The 17,925-nt window shown below is 42.6% G+C and overlaps 1 long non-coding RNA gene across 1 annotated transcript; it reads right to left on the reverse strand.

The window, feature by feature from the left end:
• Nucleotides 1–1,233: 1,233 nt before the first annotated feature.
• LOC307226055 lies at nt 1,234–3,172 on the reverse strand. Its single transcript, XR_013843298.1, has 3 exons — nt 2,844–3,172; nt 2,329–2,430; nt 1,234–1,273 (listed from the first exon to the last, which is right to left on the reverse strand). It is a non-coding gene; the product is annotated as an uncharacterized lncRNA (long non-coding RNA).
• Nucleotides 3,173–17,925: the final 14,753 nt, after the last annotated feature.

Genomic DNA, 17,925 nt, shown 5'->3' on the forward strand with positions numbered 1-17,925 from the left:
GGATTGTTGTTGTGCCTTGGAGCATACTCTTGCTTCTTCTAAAGTACAATTCAATTGTGATACAGCTGAACAGACAACATAATATATCAAAAAAAGAGGCTACAGGGCCTCCCCTGTGCCAAATTAAGAGGCTGGAAATTTCCCTATGCTGCTGGTAAATTATCTGTTTGAGACAAGTTGAGTAGAGGAAATGATATCGATATTTTGTACCAAGCAAGGAAGGATAATAGCTCTGAAGGACAGCATTGCATGTCTGTGGCTGAATGAGAAGCTGTCTGTCTTCCACATACTGGCTGATGGACTTTTCAAGAGATAACTTACTATAACTTATACCTGAACGAGTGTCTCCACCCCCATCATTCATCCTGAGGGCCTTCTGACGGTTCCCTCACTGCAAGAAGCAAAGTTACAGGGAGCCAGGCAGAGGGCCTTTTCGGTAGTGGCGCCCTCCCTGTGGAAAGCCCTCTCATCAGAAATAAACAACTATCTGACTTTTAGAAGACATCTGAAGGCAGCCCTGTTTAGGGGATTTTTTTTTAATGTTTGGTGTTTTATTATGCTTTTATATTTGTTCCAAACATTGGCGGGTTACTAATAATAATAATAATAATAAAGTGAGACTTTCCAGTGTGGAATTGAATTAGCATTAACTTCTTTGTAACAAGTAGGCTTTTGTGATGAAGTGAGTGGGATACTTCACAACCACAGGTACATGTTTTACCATAGAATGGTGATGAATCCTTCCATCTGCCCCATTGCTTCTATCTTTGTCCTTCCTGTGAACTCTGATTTCTGCCCCACTGCGGAAGCAGCACCAGAGAGTGGCAGCGCCACTGTGCCCCACAACGCGAGGCCATGATATCGCGGCGCTCAGCGCTGGGCACCCGCAGCCTGGGGCCCTCTGCTTGCTAGATACCGGTCGCATTGTCAGCCTCACTGCCCAGTGTTTGAGGTTACGTAATAAAATGGGAATCAAAACTGCCTGCAGAAGCTATGCACATTATGGGCTGACTCACGATAACCAGCTGTAAAATTCCAACTTCAAATTGAAATTTTATTATCAAATCACCAATGTAGTGGTAGGAAACAGAGAGAGAGGAATAAGGAGCAGTGATCCTTGAAATGAGAAAGTCAGTGAGTGACATATATACATTTTTCTCCATCTTTTCTTCCCACATCATCCATTTTCCTTGTTTTTCTCAACAGATATTTTCATCTACCTTCTTCATCTCACCGCTTGTTGTAGGTGTTTATGAGAGTTATCTGCAATGCCCTAATAGAAAAAAAGAAGAAGTAATGGAGGGCCACATTAGAGAGCTGTTCTTCAGGATGATTAATTACCACAGAAGTGTGCTTAGCAAATGATTTTGAGGTTGTATTAATTCACTGGAAAAGTAGTTTGATATCTACTGTGAGGTAGTACTGAAAAGCACTGTGTATAATGCTTGTCTGGGAGACCTGGCTTGACTATTAAAAATGGTTTACTTTCTGTCTTGCGAATTATCATAAAGTTAGTCAACTCCCCCCTCAAAAAAAATCAATCAAAAATGCAATTAAGGAAAAATCAGCCTTAGATAGAAGTTTATTGATTCACAGTTTAACTTTCCAAAACATTGCACATCAAATAAGCAATCACAGCTATTTTATGTATGTATTTAAAATGTTTCTTCCCCACCTTACAATCTTTGATTCCCAAGCTGGCTTAACAAGATTATTTCAAAGTGTATATATATAGATCAGCCATGTTACTGAGCCCTCAGATTTTTTTTTTTTTTAATATGCCTGCTCAGGGACTATTTATACCTTCAAAACCCATTTTGACACATTTCCATGATTGTGCACACCAACCAAGTTTTGAAGCATGATGTAGATATTCCTACATTGTTCTTGTTACTTGATTGTGTCCAGGCCCAACAAGTCCCATCCTTTAAGCATTTTGCTTTTGAAATTTGGAAGTTTGCACTGAAATTTGGAGTCACTGCTTTAGAAAACACCGTATTTAAGACTGTTTTCAGAAGAACAAAAAACTACAATGCTTTCAAAGCAGCATATGTTTTGTGACAGCGGGCAATAGATACTAGTGGGTTCGGTTTTTGTATCAGGTCAGTTCAAATCTATGCTCAGCCATTTAGCACAAAGAGTGGCTTTTGAGAAGTTGCTTTCCGGCCATAGATTTGGTTGGGCATTACCCAGTTGTAGGGAAACCTGCTTTCATGTGGAGTTTTAAAAAGGATTGGCACAAGGGAGCTATGAAATCAAGCTTCAGTGGCTTGCTTCCTCAAACAAATGCTTTTTCTTTCTTTGTGGGAAAAACAAAGCCCAACTTACATTTCTGATTCACTTGCACAGGTAGCAGTCAACGTTAACATCGTTTGTCTAAGCTGGGACACAGCTTTGTTGTGAGGCTGGAGTTGTAAAGCATTTTGTGTTCTATCAAAGAATAGAGAAATTATTGTTAAGAATAGTACAGTGGTACCTCGGGTTAAGTACTTAATTCGTTCCGGAGGTCTGTTCTTAACCTGAAACTGTTCTTAACCTGAAGCACCACTTTAGCTAATGGGGCCTCTTGCTGCCGCTGTGCCACCGGAGCACGATTTCTGTTCTCATCCTGAAGCAAAGTTCCTAACCCGAGGTACTCTTTCTGGGTTAGCGGAGTCTGTAACCTGAAACGTATGTAACCTGAAGCGTATGTAACCCGAGGTACTACTGTACAGTTATTTAAACTGGTTAATAATAATAAAAAAGGTGTTTGAAATTAATTTTACTTGGGTTAATTGCCCCTAAAATTTCTAATAAGACATGTCACTGTTGGAATTCTGCCTCGGTCAGAGGAATGTGCCTACCTCTTCTAGGCACCGGCAGATATTCCTTGGCGACCTCCCGGCTGCTTTCTCCCGGCAGATAAGCAGGCGAGGTCTCGGCGATTCTTCTCAGGCTGTGAGAAAAACACACCGTTCCTTCTCTCTCCCCTTTGGTGTCCCCCAGGGAGGGGAAAGAAGCAGACAGAAACCTATTTACATCTTTTATTTCTGTCTTTCACTTCAGTACAGAGAAATATGTCTGCACTCAACAGCAGTAAGAATAAACTCCATCCATGTACTTCCAGTACAGGTCATATGACACACACACTGAGCTAACATCCGGTGCTCAGTACAGAGAATGGACTGCCCCTTTGTTTCCATGGCAACAGTCACCCACATCCTGTTTGGCTTTTCAGCCACAAGCAGCTGACTGAGCTGCTAGAGCCTTTGCTTGCTGCTGCATTGCTGCTTTAGAATAACAGTCACATACCCTCCAACGTTTATCCGATGAAAATAGGGACATCCTATTCTAACAATAATAATAATAATAATATTGTCCCAGCCACTCTGGCTTCCAACATATATAAAAACATAGTAAAAATGTAAACATTAAAAAACTTTCATATACAAGGCTGCCTTCAGATGTCTTCTGTCAGCTGCATTCCATTGCTGACAGAGGGGGGGAGTGTGGAGAGACAGGTAGAGGTACAGTGGTGCCTTGCAAGACAAAAATAATCCATTCCGCAAGTCTCTTCGTCTAGCGGTTTTTTCGTCTTGCGAAGCATCCCTATTAGTGGCTTAGCGGATTAGCGCTATTAGCGCCTTAGCGGCTTAGCGGCTATTAGCGGCTTAGCAGCTAAGCGGCTATTAGCGGTTTATCAGCTTAGAAAAAGGGGGGGGAGGGAAAAAACTCACAAGACTCGCAAGACGTTTTTGGGGGGAGGAGCAGCCAATTTGCAGTAGAAGCCTGAGTGCCGAGAACAAGGAGAAGGAAGGGGGGAGTTCAAGGGAGAAGATGCTGACTGACAGCTGTAGCTCAGGCTCCGAGGACGAGCTACCGGGAATTGGCCAACCCCCCCCCCCCCGTGCGTAGGCTCGCAAAGAGTAATGAAAGGTGTGAACAGGAAAGGAAGCAGAAGTGGGGCTTTAAAAGTGGGAGGAGGAAGGGGCGTACCTCAGACTTGGGTAACAGCAAACTTGGAAGCCAACGCTGAGTGACTGAGCTCCAGAGTGATTTCTGTGTTTTGAGCAATAAAACCTGAGGGCTTTCTCGGTAGTGGCACCCACCCTGTGGAATGCCCTCCCACCAGATGTCAAAGAGAAGAACAACTACCAGACTTTTAGAAGACATCTGAAGGCAGCCCTGTTTAGGGAAGCTTTTAATGTTTAACAGACCACTGTATTTTAATACTTTGTTGGAAGCCGCCCAGGGTGGCTGGGGAGACACAGCCAGATGGGCGGGGTATAATTTTTTTTTTACTATTATTATTATTATTAATTAGTTAATTGCTGCCAGTTTTGTCTTGCATAACATCTTCTAAAGGTTGTATAGTTACTTATCTCCTTGGCTCGAGGGTCACATAACTCCATACCCTCCAACTTTTCTCTGATAAAACAGGGGTGTGTTAAGGAAAAGCAGACATTCCGGGATCAAATTTGAAACCATCATGGCTTCTGTAAACCCAGGACTGGAAAATAGGGACACTTGGAGGGTCTGATGTCATTCACACACTTACTTCTTATGGCTTTCTATGCTGAAAGCATGAAGTTGTCAGAATCTCCAAGTAAGGTGGTAGTATTATCTTGTTCACACATATGAATATAAAAATAGTTGCCTTCTGCAATAAATCTTACACTCCATATGGTCCACGTACTATACTGGCACCCAAAATACTACATGTCCATCTGGCCTGTGTATTATGTTTTCAGTGGAAGATAAAGCTTTCAGATTCAACCATCTGCTTAGAAAGAAGGAAACTCTCTGAATGACTACAACTGGGAGGGAGGAAAGCACCACACACACAAACACACACGTACACATTTCTGACGCAGTTGCAATCGCAGTGCAGTAGGAACAGGATTACCTTTTACTGTTCCTGTTTCCACTCCGATCAGTGCTTCCTGGCACTGTTTTGGAAAACACAGTTACCTGAGAAATAACAGCTGGTCTAGATTTCACATTTGTTTCAATTAAAGTGCAAAAAAATAAAATCCAAAACAAAAAAGATCACCACCACCAATAAAACCGAAGGTGCATTGGTGCATGTGCAGTTGCTGTTTGTACTGATAGATAGGATCCCTCTGGTACTGTCTTCTCCTGCTTATGGTATTCTTCAACAAACTGGTTGCCAATTTGTTTCTGAGCACAATTTGAGCTGTTGGTGGTCACCCCTCAAGTCCCAACATGGATTTGGTCTAGGATACCTGAAAAACTGTCTCCTCTTGTCCTGTCCCACCAAGTCCCTAACATCTGTTGGTGAAGTGCTTCTCTGTCACCTGTCTGTGGCTGAGTCATGATTTGATGAAGCCAAGAGAAAGACAGGCAAAAGAGTACCATTCCAAATGAGTATTGAAGAGCTCTGGAGCATCATGTCTTCTCCCATGGCTTTGTTTGGTTTTAAGCAGTCAGTGAAATGTTTTATTGTATTGAGGGACACCTCTTGCTATTTGGGTAGATTTGACAGGTCAGTGTTGCTACTTGAGTTATTTGGGGGCCTTGAATGATTGCCATGAAGCTTGCTGTAATCATTGATCCATTCCCAGGCCAGGATAATAGTATCATGTGTTGATCTCACATCTTTCATTCCTCTGGACCCCAGTTCCCAAAATTTGTCCAATATAGCATTGAACTGTAAGGGAGATGCAGAGACTGTTATTTGTTGTGCGGCATCCCTTTATGTATATTTATTTTTGGTTCAGATTTGTCATGGCCAATGACTAGTACAGTGAATTTATCTGGATTTGGATTTGGCAAAAAAAAAGTAAGAAAGGGGACCACATGGATCTCATGGGGTTAGGTACAGTATTATACAATCTGAAGGTAAACTGTGGAGGTTCAGACAAAAGGATTGCCCTACTCAAATTTTCTGTTCTTCTCTCTAAGTGTCCCACACAGTAATAACAACGCTATATACTGATTGGCACCAGCAGTTGATTGTGAAGAACAAGGTGAAATAATGCCAAAAAGCATGTGTGGTTGTGTGTTTCTAGTGGAAATGTATCAATTCAGATCGCTGATCAGAGAATGAGTGTTTGAACGCTTGCATAAATTATCCTCTGCTCCCCTTATTCAGAAGGCATGTTAAAAGGAATGGGGTATTTTCCCCCTAGGCAAAGCAAGCTTCTTTGTGTGGGTACGAATATTGGGGGAGGGGAGCACTGAAACATTTGACTCCTTAACTGCAACATGAAGTCATGTTGTTGTTTAGTCGTTTAGTCGTGTCTGACGCTTCATGACCCCCTGGACCAGAGCACGCCAGGCACTCCTGTCTTCCACTGCCTCCCGCAGCTTGGTCAAACTCATGTTCGTAGCTTCGAGAACACTGTCCAACCATCTCGTCCTCTGTCGTCTCCTTCTCCTTGTGCCCTCCATCTTTCCCAACATCAGGGTCTTTTCCAGGGAGTCTTCTCTTCTCATGAGGTGGCCAAAGTATTGGAGTCTCAGCTTCAGGATCTCTCCTTCCAGTGAGCACTCAAGGCTGATTTCCTTAAGAATGGATAGGTTTGATCTTCTTGCAGTCCATGGGACTCTCAAGAGTCTCCTCCAGCACCATAATTCAAAAGCATCAATTCTTCGGTGATCAGCCTTCTTTATGGTCCAGCTCTCACTTCCATACATCACGACTGGGAAAACCATAGCTTTGTTGGCAAGGTGATGTCTCTGCTTTTTAAGATGCTGTCTAGGTTTGTCATTGCTTTTCTCCCAAGAAGCAGGCATCTTTTAATTTTGTGGCTGCTGTCACCATCTGCAGTGATCATGGAGCCCAAGAAAGTAAAATCTCTCACTGCCTCCATTTCTTCCCCTTCTATTTGCCAGGAGGTGATGGGACCAGTCATACAGAGCACCTAAAGCTTTTTCGTGCGTATTCAAGAGACTTAAGGTCTCATCTATATGGATAAGGCAGAAATGCAGAAAGGGCCTGATATAGAATGAAAAATAAAAGAAGGAATGGAGAGGGTTGGGTCTTTCCTGCTCTTAGAAGGTCATCTCCTCCAATTAATAGTGGCCATTCTCCCATGCTATGCTTGGAAACTGAACATGCAGGAATTGTCACATTTCCTTTCTCCTTCACCTCTCTTGGCAACTCATTTATTTGTCTGGGTTTCCTGAACTCTGCTTCCCTCTTGCTTCTGTTGCCTGAATGGCCTCTTAAAGAAAAGTGTGAATGCATAACTACACTTGTGTATCGCAACTTATTCCATTCCCTTTGGCCTTCCCTTGCCCTCTTCTCATGGAGACAGCCTCTCACTTCTGCTTTGCAAAGTGCTTTGGGCATGGATCCTGCAATCAAAGCGATAAACAGCAGCTGCTGCTACATCATACCGCATGAAGAGTTACCCTTCTAATGCTATAGCTTCACATGTGCCTCAGACACCAATTGCTTTTCCGAATGTGTGAGCAGCACAATTATTTTGAACCTGGGACTGCCATTGCAGAAGCTGAAAATTAAACCAGGTCAAGATCAAGTCTGAGGATTTGCATCTGATCTGGCCAGAAGCACATCATGCTGCTGCTGCTGTTATTTGAATTGTTTTTATTGTCTTTCAAAATATTAACAGATACAAAAAGGGGAAAAAGCAAGATTCTCAGGAATACAGAAACTAAAGTAAATAACAGTCATTAGGATCTAAGAGTTATTTTTTTTTTAAAAAAAACTCTTTTCAGTATTAGGACCACAGCATGTTATTATTAGAGAAAGTTTGCTTTCTGTACAAGTTGAAGATGTGTTGTCAAACACAATAGGGTTGCTTCATTCATGACATCCACCACCATTCTTGCCATGCAAGAGAAGAAGAAAACCAGATGTGTGTACAGAGTGATCACGTGGTTTTGACAACTATAGTGCAGGGCTAGTGTGTAGTTTCTGGGATAAATCACTAATTTTAGCAGATGGTTGGGTTGCTACTAAGGAAAACACCAGCCCCAGATGCCCACCATATTTGTTCATATTCAAAGAATGTGTCTAGGCCTGTGTGGATGGCAAGTGGCTGGAGGCTGCTGTTTTGCTTTGTGGTGTGTGTGGCTGCCCCTGGTTTTCTGTCTATCTGTTGTTAGTTGGAGAAGGTCTTATGGATACCCAAGGATGGCATGTTGCCCACAGATGCTGCATTCAGAAAGCAATGCTAGAATGTGAGAAGGAACCTCAAACCTCCACTCAGCCATGAGTCTCACTGGTCATCTTTTAGCTGAAACTTACCTGAAGTCATTGGAAGAAGGGCAGGGGATACACAAAAATACCATACAAAATATACCATACAAAATACAATTAAATACCTTAACAGTTTGAGAAATACTGTTCTAAGAGCCAGTTCAGATGCACATGTGTTGGCTAAAGCAATGGGCAGCACTCGGTTCCTATCAAACAAGAATAAGGCAGTGATATAGAAGAGGGATGGCAGTTAAAATTAACTTTCACTAGTTAAAGTTTGGAATCTTGGATCTGCCGTACTAGAAAGGTTTATATTCTACAGCTGCTTTCCCCAAACAAATTTGTATACTGGATTTATGTAGCATCTGAATATAGCATTGATGTATAAAGCAGAGCATGGGAGGGGCATTAGCCCAATGTATCCCCATTGATATAGGAATTGAATAACTGTGTGACACATCACCAGTTTTAATGGAGGAAGAAGGGTGCTTTGGCCAAAAGAAACTGACAGCTGAGGATAAAAGTTGAACAGCACAGAATAATGCAGGTGAGCACAACATAGAGCAATGAATAAATCATTTTGATTATATTGGGTTAAGAGACACCCAGTCATGGCCTTTGGGGTATGTGCCTGCATTTGTAATCATCTTATCTGAAAATCTTGCTAGATCAGACCAAGGGTCCATTGAGTCCTTGTTTTCTTTATTTCTTGTACTGACCAGAAAGCTGCTTCCAGGATTCTCACAAGCCCTCTACTATATTTTTGCTTCCCAAAAAGTAATCGTCTTCAGAATATGGACCTTCCATTTACCTTTTACAGCAGACCTATTTTCTATGAATTTGTCTAAGCTAGTGGCCATCGCTGCAGAAAAGTCCATAAATCATTTAGGTGCTGGGTTAAATACTTTCTTTTGTCTGTATCTGTTGGCCATCAATCTTATTGGAGAACCCCAAATTCTAATATGGGAGAGTGACTCCTCTTTATCGTAAGGTTGCCATCTTTCAAAAAGTGAAAATCAGGACATGAGAGTTAACGAGCTTTTAAAAAGTTTTGGGCTTTTTTGGCAAAGACATTTTTGAGCTATTTTTAAAGAAAAATTGGCAAAAACGACACTGCCAACATGGGTTATCATACGCTGGACATATGGCAACCCTGCACTTACTTTCTGCACACTGTTCACAATAGTGTGCTGATTGCTGCAAGTTCAAATCAAACTAAACAGGTTCAGAGAAGTCAGCCCAATTCAGTGCCGTATAACCAGTGTTGTAGTCAGTATGTCTTCCTTTCAGCTTTACAAGCATGGCAACAAATTGCTTGAGGGGAATGTTGCAAGAAGTATAGTCAAAATTATAACAATAGTGACCTGTAGTAAAGGAAGTTATCACAACCTTGGAACTAACAACAGTATATTAATCACGGGGCACTGGAGTTTAATTTTTTCATGCCAGAACCCATCACTTCTGTTTTCTCATCTGTACTATATATGAGTCATTGGGTTTTTTTCCAATTTATGAAATGAAGAAAACCCATTAACATTTTGCAGTCAGAGAAAAAGTAAATGTTAAAGTGCCTTAAAAAACTACCTCAGCTGGTTCTGCTGGTTTATCCTCATTATTTACAGGTTATTTGAGTGTAGCTGCTATAGGAAACACATCAAACTTCTGTCAGCTAAAAAAACACACACTATTATGTCAATGGAAAGTGATGAAATTTCCCTGGGGACCAAGGCAATTTAGAAACTGAGTTGCAATGAATAGTGTGAGTAACAAATGAGAAGAAACGTCTTATATTCCAGCCTCTTTCTTACAGATAATAGCATTCCGGAATCAAAGGCACATCTAATAAATTAGTACAGGTTTTGTCAGAAGCTAAATAATATAGTAAAATAGCATCCTGCAGAACTTTTCCTGCTTAAAATAGCATCCTATCATTAGGCGGCAATAACTGGTAGCTGCAACGAAGAATGCTATCAGCTCAACTATTTGCAACAGAGGGCCCAAGCATTTATCTGCAAAATCAATGTATTTTAAGTATGTGGGTTTAATAGAATTAATTCGCCATGTTTTGACTTGGGACTGAAGACTATTCACAAACAGTGGTGGTTTTTTTTTTTTTTTAAAGGAATCATGTGAAGTACTTATGCATATTTATAGCTACACATGCATGAGAATCTGTGGTCTTATAGGCAGAATATTTATGTTGGGTTCAAATCCTCATGGATGATAGGGCTATCAGTGTTTTGCAACAGACTAATAGGGCTCATATTCCGGACACTGCAGACCATGGTACCGTACTTAAAGCTGCCTGCCTTCAGGATTGCAGCAACCTTATGACTGTTTACATGGGAGTAAGTCCCCTTCAACTCAGTAAGATTTTCTTTCTTCCAAGTCTTATTCATAGGATCAGCTGTAGGCTTTTACCTGTATTCTCTATCTGTAAAACAGCCTGCTTTGCTGGCTTTTCTAAATCTCTTAATTCCAGCTGCAGACAGTACTTTCATTCTTCTCAAATTGTAGTTTGCCATTTTACCTCATTCTTAAAGTTTTTCAGTAAACGGCTGGTGGTTTTGATGCAGCTTTCTGCCCAAGTTGCAGCCTCCTCCGCCCCCATGTCTATACATACTGCCACTGTTATTAAGTGCATCTATGACTTGGCCACTGTGGGAACAGGTTGCTGGACTGCACTGAACTCTCCTTAAGTTCTTAAGCAAAGCAGCATCAACAATGCAGGCTGTTAAACAGGGCAGACGTTCCAGGTTAGCACAGAGCTCTAGAGCAGCACCACAGGCTTAGCTTGGGTGGAAAGTAGTGGTATTACATATGCTTTGTGTGCAGATGTTTTCCAGCTGAAACCCCAGCCTCCAGTTAAAAGGATTAGATAGCAGATGATGGGCAAGATGACGGAAGCTCGAAAGCCACACTGAAAATTGTTTAGCCTGACACTAGGAAGCTCCCTATGTTCCGGACTGGTCTAGGATCTTGCACACTGTCCGATTAACCAGTTAGACTCAAAATGTGTACTATTTCACTCCTGATTGTGGAAGACGGCAGGCTTATAGCCCGTCTCAAAGAGAAATGCCTTCTGCCTATAAGAATGTTGCTTTACATTCCCCCTTCAGCTGAGAACTGCTGACTCCAACTGGCAACTTGCTATTAGCATGTCACCAGATATATTTCCCTTTTGAAAACAATTCTGCTGCATCAGTCTCCCTTAGTGAGAGGAGGATCTAAGTATAAATGATACGGTGCCCTGTATGCTTTAAAACCACTGACTTTAATTTCACGTACTTTGTCAAGGAGCCGTAAAATATTGCAAATGTGGCAGTGACATTTCCCCTGTTGAAATCAAACACTGTGACATGGAATCACTCTAGGGAGATAAAAGGCATTAAAGAATGCCAAACAATTATTTTGCTAACAAAATATTCATATGTTTACATTAATGAAAGTAACTTGCCCTAGCCTTGGAGATGTTTGCTATGCATGTTAGTCCTTTGATGAGGAGTGGGTTCTAGTCACAGGGCTGCCATAGCAAGTTACCGATCAATGTTTACGACTATTGGTTATGTTACGGCATCTCCATATCAAAACCAGGGAATGTTCACATGCGCCGGAGTCATCAAATAATCCCCATGTAACAACTGATGCCAGTGCACTGTCAGTTTTCTCAGTTTGCTCAGCCTCTGGCTTGCGCATGCCTAAATCACATGGAGATAGCCCCATGAGAATTATATGTCTGTGTGCACATAGTTCTGTGAGATTGTATCAGTTCCTCTGATCTTGATGACACTTCAGGAAGCCACTAAGACTGTGCACACACATAGCCTTTGAACTGTGGTCTTTTATTCACACTACACTTTTGTACACAACGGTTTGCAGTTGTAGACAATAACGTCATCTGGCACCTACCATCTGTGTTGTCAGGTAGGCATGTTTCCAAACTAGTGTGCCACACTGTTCTCTATTCCCCTCCCTTCAATTAGTGTTTCTGCAGATCTTTTTTTATCATATTTTAAAAATGGTTTGTCAAAAGAGAAAGCCTGGAAACTTGTATGGTGATATATTGATAGACACTTGATATCTATTGGTTTACAGAGGTGGCTAAGTTACTGTACTTCTTCCTACTCTGCCCGTTTCATTCATTGGCAAGTTAAACATGGCGGGGCAGGGGGAGCTGCACAGCCCTTCAGTGTCAGTAGCTCTGCCCCAATAGGAGGTGACCTGAGAAAGCACTCAGGTCTGTATGCACATGTATGCAGCAAGTGTTTGAGAAGTACATTGCTTGCCAAGGCACCCGAGCCACAAAGTTCCCAGGAGAACAATAAAACACACTGACACAATGTATTTTGGTTTATGGGTTCAAATAGGCCACAGCTTTATTGGTTACAGATGAGAGCAGTTTGGCTTAGGCATTGGGGTGAAGCCAGGCTATATCTTGACTCCTTTCCGTCTGCGGAGAGTCCACTTAAGGGTAAACCACCAATGGGGGGCACGCTATGACTTTCATCACAAAACCTAACCTCACAAAAGTTGTGATGATTGCTACTAGGTAGGTGAAAACCAAATGGCCGGTGCCAATTTGCCAAGTGTAAAAAAATTCCTACCTGGCCCCAACAATATGGCGACTGACAATTGTCCATAGCAAGGTCATATCAGAGCAAAGCATGAAAAGAGGGTGGGTGGGTAAGGTGATCCGGTGATGGGGCGAGAAAGAGGGTGCTGGCCGGCTGCGCCACGATTAAATTGCCCGTGGCCACACCGACCCTGCCAGCTGATTGGCTGGGGCTATCCCACAGAGGGCAGAACCCCAGCAGTGATGATGCAGCCGGCGTGAGGAAAGGTGGCGTGCCTCCACCCCATTGGCCAGAAAACTGGCCGCAATGCCGCCCACCGGGTAAAAGGTGAGCGGACTTCTCAGCACGAAACGGATTATTACCATTCCTGAAGAATGTGCTTTAGACTGACCAATAGTGTGGAACAGGGAGGACACAGAGATGACATTGTATGTGTAGCACCCCAAAATTGCGCCTGGATCCTGCACGGAATGTACATTATAATACAGTGTGTACGTGCCCTGACGTTAGAGTAGTCACTGCAGTCCCAGGTGGGAATCTCCTGATGTACTTCCTGTTCCCTGAGAGCTTCCCCCCCCCCATGTGTTCTCCTATGTACAACAGCTGGAGGTTGAATTATTGGGCCAATTCTAAACTGGTCCTGTTTAACACTGTCCATTGGAACAAAGCACCACATGTGGACCATAGTATATATGCTAGGTGGAAATGCACAAGGAAGCAGCTGTTCTCATACTACATAATAAGAAACGTAGGACTTTTATCCAGTTATTTTAAACAAAAATTATATATTGCTTGATTGTAGTAAAACCTCTAAGCAGTTTACAAGGATAAAAGTTTTCATTGAGTTACTTAGAGTGCTGTTTCTTTTTTAAGATCAAATATCAACAATAACAACAACTCCAAAAAGTTGAACTCGAGGGGCATAATCTAGCAAAATTAAGCTTTTTTAAAAAGTCCTATTTTAAAATTTTCTCATATGCTTAATTCTCTTAGTGGAATCATGGGACTAGAAAATGTCTTCACTTCATCTAGATTGCGCCCTACTTATTTTATAGCATCCAATGTAATGATTTGAAATGGCATTGCAGTTCTTCAATATACACTAATAGATGTCATGCAGCACACTGTGACTGGCTGTCAGTATTCTGTCTCCTTGTGCTTTTATTAGCCTTTAGGTCTTTGACAATCTGCCCTTATTACCTTTTACTCCCTACAGCACATTCCCACATGCAGAATTAATCCCATTGAGTTCACTGGGGCTTACTTCCACATAAGTGGATATAAGATTGCAGTTTAAAGTCTCTGCAACCCCTCCTCCACTCAATATCTCCAGTGGGGTTTTCTCCTACTAGCTCTCACTTGTAAATATCTTGGGTCACACTTTACAATAGCAAGGAACCAATTTGCAAAATCTCCACCACTTTCCTGTCTTAGCAAATATGAAGTTTAGGCAAATTCATGCAGTGCTCCTTTTTTTTTGCTGATTTGCACCGTTCCTAAATTTCTAAGATAAATTGCAGGACTTATTCAAAATCTAGGAACCCCCTGGCAAAATAGATCTCTGAATTTGCATTCAGTTTAATGGGAAACTTCTGGGTATGATTAGAACTCAACCTTGTTGAAAGAGGAGGGAGGATTTGAAATGCAAATAAAAATAATCTGAATCATAATGATAAACTAGTAAAAGTGTATGACGAAATGGCTTCCTCTGCCATGCTATTGTATTTTTGGAAACTGTTTCATGTCAGTCTACTTCTGTGCCAACACCCCTCCCCCATTTATCATCCTTCAAAGTGGGTAATTTAATTTTCATGCAACAAGTTTCCTTCACAGAGAGCGCGTGAGCTGCATATTTCCAGTTCCCCTGATAAAAGCAATAATCTTCATGGAGTGAAACCTGGAGCCATCTCTAAAATAGACAGGTTGTGTAATAAATAGAGAAAATAATAGAATATAGATTTCACAGTTAAAGAATCATCTCTTTAATTAGGAAGACTTAGCACCCTTGGCTATTAGGTGGCAAAGCAAAAGGGACAAGCCACATATTACGGAAGAACCTTATATAAATCTGTGTAGCCAAACTGCTGCTGGCTAATTAATTTCTTCTCCAGCCTCCCATGTTATGTTAAGCCACTCAGACTTCCTGCAGACTTTCTTGGAGATGTGTTTTATTGCTGTCCTACATTTTGCCTTTTTATATTGGTCCACAGACATCTTTAAAAAAACTGGCTATATAACACACAAACTATAATTGTCACCAAACAGAAGAAGGGGCTGATGTTCTCTGCCTGCTCGGTTATACGAAATGTGGTGTGCTTGTGGAGCACACCAGAATACCGGGGAATCAAAGGCATCAATTTATCAAGGGTGAGCGATGAGCAATTATGTTGCATCCCTGAGGCGTGTGTGTGTGTGTGTGTGTGTGAGAGAGAGAGAGAGAGAGAGAGAGAGAGAGAGAACACAACGATCATACGCAACATTTTATGGTGCAGCAATTTGATTTGCAGATCTAATTTTCCTACCCATGAGACCATTTCCCCCAAACCATGACCACCTGCTCTACACCCAGCATCATATGTGGTTGGATCATTTGTGTGACTGAGTTCCCCATGGGATACTCGATTGCACAGCCTGTTGAAGTAAGATTAGCAAAATCGTAGCTCAGAAATTATGCTTTCTCTCTCTAACACCCTTCTTTGAAAATTTAACCAATGTCCAGACTTTAACATTCAAAAACTTTACTTGCAGAAGCTTATAATTGTAGATGAATTAAAACATAATAGTTACAGTTACCTGCTTCTCCAAGCATGGTTTACAGTTTCTTCTTCTAACTTCCAAACAACTGTATTTTCCTCTCTTTCCAGAGCTCAGTGCTCAGCCTTCTGTATCTCAGTTAGGCCATGCCTTGCAGCTTCTATGAGAGTAATCTACTTTTACCTTCTCCTACAGCTTTGCTCTCTTTCTTTCAAGCAGAGAAGAAGTACTCCAACACTCTATTCAACTTAGCAGTGTTCACAGTGGATTCGAAAGCACAGTCATCTTGCTTCACAAAAAAAACGAGTCCTTCACTAGATATCCCCCATGTGACCAACATTAGCCAATCACATGAAAACTACTGGAGAACTCTCTAGAATTCATTTAACAACCAACCAAATTTAAATGCACGCTAATGCGTATAAGCATTTACAGTTTCAGTAACTTAAATTACTATACTTGACATAGCCGATCCCTGCAGAAAGCAGGCTTGAAGTCACTGCCCATCAGCTGATAGATGGCAAGCAAGCTCGTGGAGCAGGGTCACTTCAAAGCACCATGCAGGGCTCTCTGAAAGCCCTCTGTGGTGCTTTGAAATCCCACTGATCAGCATCTGACATTGTGATGTCAAGTGAGTGACAGGAGGGCAACCCCACCACCTGTCAAATTTAGGCCACAAGTAGTAGGGGAGAGGGATGCGGGTGGCGCTGTGGGTTAAACCACAGAGCCTAGGACTTGCCGATCAGAAGGTTGGCGGTTCAAATCCCCGCGACAGGGTGTGCTCCCGTTGCTCGGTCCCTGCTCCTGCCAACCTAGCAGTTCAAAAGCACATCAAGTGCAAGTAGATAAATAGGTACTGCTCTGGCGGGAAGGTAAACGGCGTTTCCATCCTCTGCTCTGGTTCGCCAGAAGTGGCTTAGTCATGCTGGCCACATGACCCGGAAGCTGTATGACGGCTCCCTCAGCCAAAAAGGGAGATGAGCACCACAAGCCAGAGTCGGTCACGACTGGACCTAATGGTCAGTGGTGCCTTTACCTTTACCTTAGTAGGGGAGAAAACGATCTGGCCTGAATAAGGTTTTTAAAGCTCTGAAGCTGGAAGTTAGGCCAGCTATGGGGGAAAGATCTTGGGTGGTCATTTGTAGAGATTATGTACCCATCCTTTTCACTCATCAGTCCCTCACAGGGATTGATCTGGACACAGACACCAGCAGTTGGTGTATTCAGGCCCACTTGTTTCTGATGAGATACCTAATCTAGCTCTTAATTTGCATCTTACCAAACAGTGTTTTAAAGCACATAACAGGTTAACTCCACAGCTTCGCTCAGAGAGGCGCCTGGATCGCAAGATGCATTCGCTCCACTCCCAGCTTCAAAGAGGAGATGTTGCTTCTAACTAAGTGCTTATTAGCATATAAAGCATCCCAAACCTTGCTTAGACAGCCGCTTTAGAAGAGCTGAAACCCAAAGCAGCTGGAGGGCTGCTTTGCACATTGGATTTTTTATATATACTGAGCTAATATTCATGCACCCAAAATAAACGTCTCAGGGTTCTTTGGCTTCAAGTACGCTGATTGGGAGGCTGACACTCCTGTTGCTGGCCTGATTAGCGCACTTGCTTTGAAAGGCCATACTCATTCTTGCACTTCAACGAAATGGCCCACACCCCTTTCTCTCTATGAAATTCACCTCCCTGCAGGAGAGCTGCTTAGTGTGAAGTGAGCTATCCGAAGCTACAAGACACAATCTTAGGATTGTTCTTGTGTCTGTGCATGTGACTGCTTTTCTTTTCCTTCCTAGAGTAATAAAAGGTAAAGGTAAAGGTACCCCTGCCTGTACGGGCCAGTCTTGACAGACTCTGGGGTTGTGCGCCCATCTCACTCAAGAGGCCAGGGGCCAGCGCTGTCCGGAGACACTTCCGGGTCACGTGGCCAGCGTGACATCGCTGCTCTGGCGAGCCAGAGCCGCACACGGAAACGCCGTTTACCTTCCCGCTGGTAAGCGGTCCCTATTTATCTACTTGCACCCGGAGGTGCTTTCAAACTGCTAGATTGGCAGGCGCTGGGACCGAGCAGCGGGAGCGCACCCCGCCGCAGGGATTCGAACCACCGACCTTTCGATCGGCAAGTCCTAGGCGCTGAGGCTTTAACCCACAGCGCCACCTGCGTCCCCTTCCTAGAGTAATACAAACTATTTATTTAGAACACAGAACAATTGGACTAACTGAACTCAGTTCGGAATAAAGATTTCAGTGGGTAATTGCAGCCTGCTCATTCTTATTAATCAAGCTAGGGCCACCCATAGCCTTGACTGTTGAGATCTTTCCGTTGCTGTTTATCTCTGTGCCAGAGAAGCAGCACGACTTATTTAGCAAGCTCAGTTTCTTTTCGTTTTCGTTTACATCTTTGTTTGACAAAATTTATACGG

Source organism: Podarcis cretensis, assembly GCF_951804945.1.
Source record: "Podarcis cretensis genome assembly, chromosome: 10".
NCBI classification, from domain to species: Eukaryota; Metazoa; Chordata; class Lepidosauria; order Squamata; family Lacertidae; genus Podarcis; species Podarcis cretensis.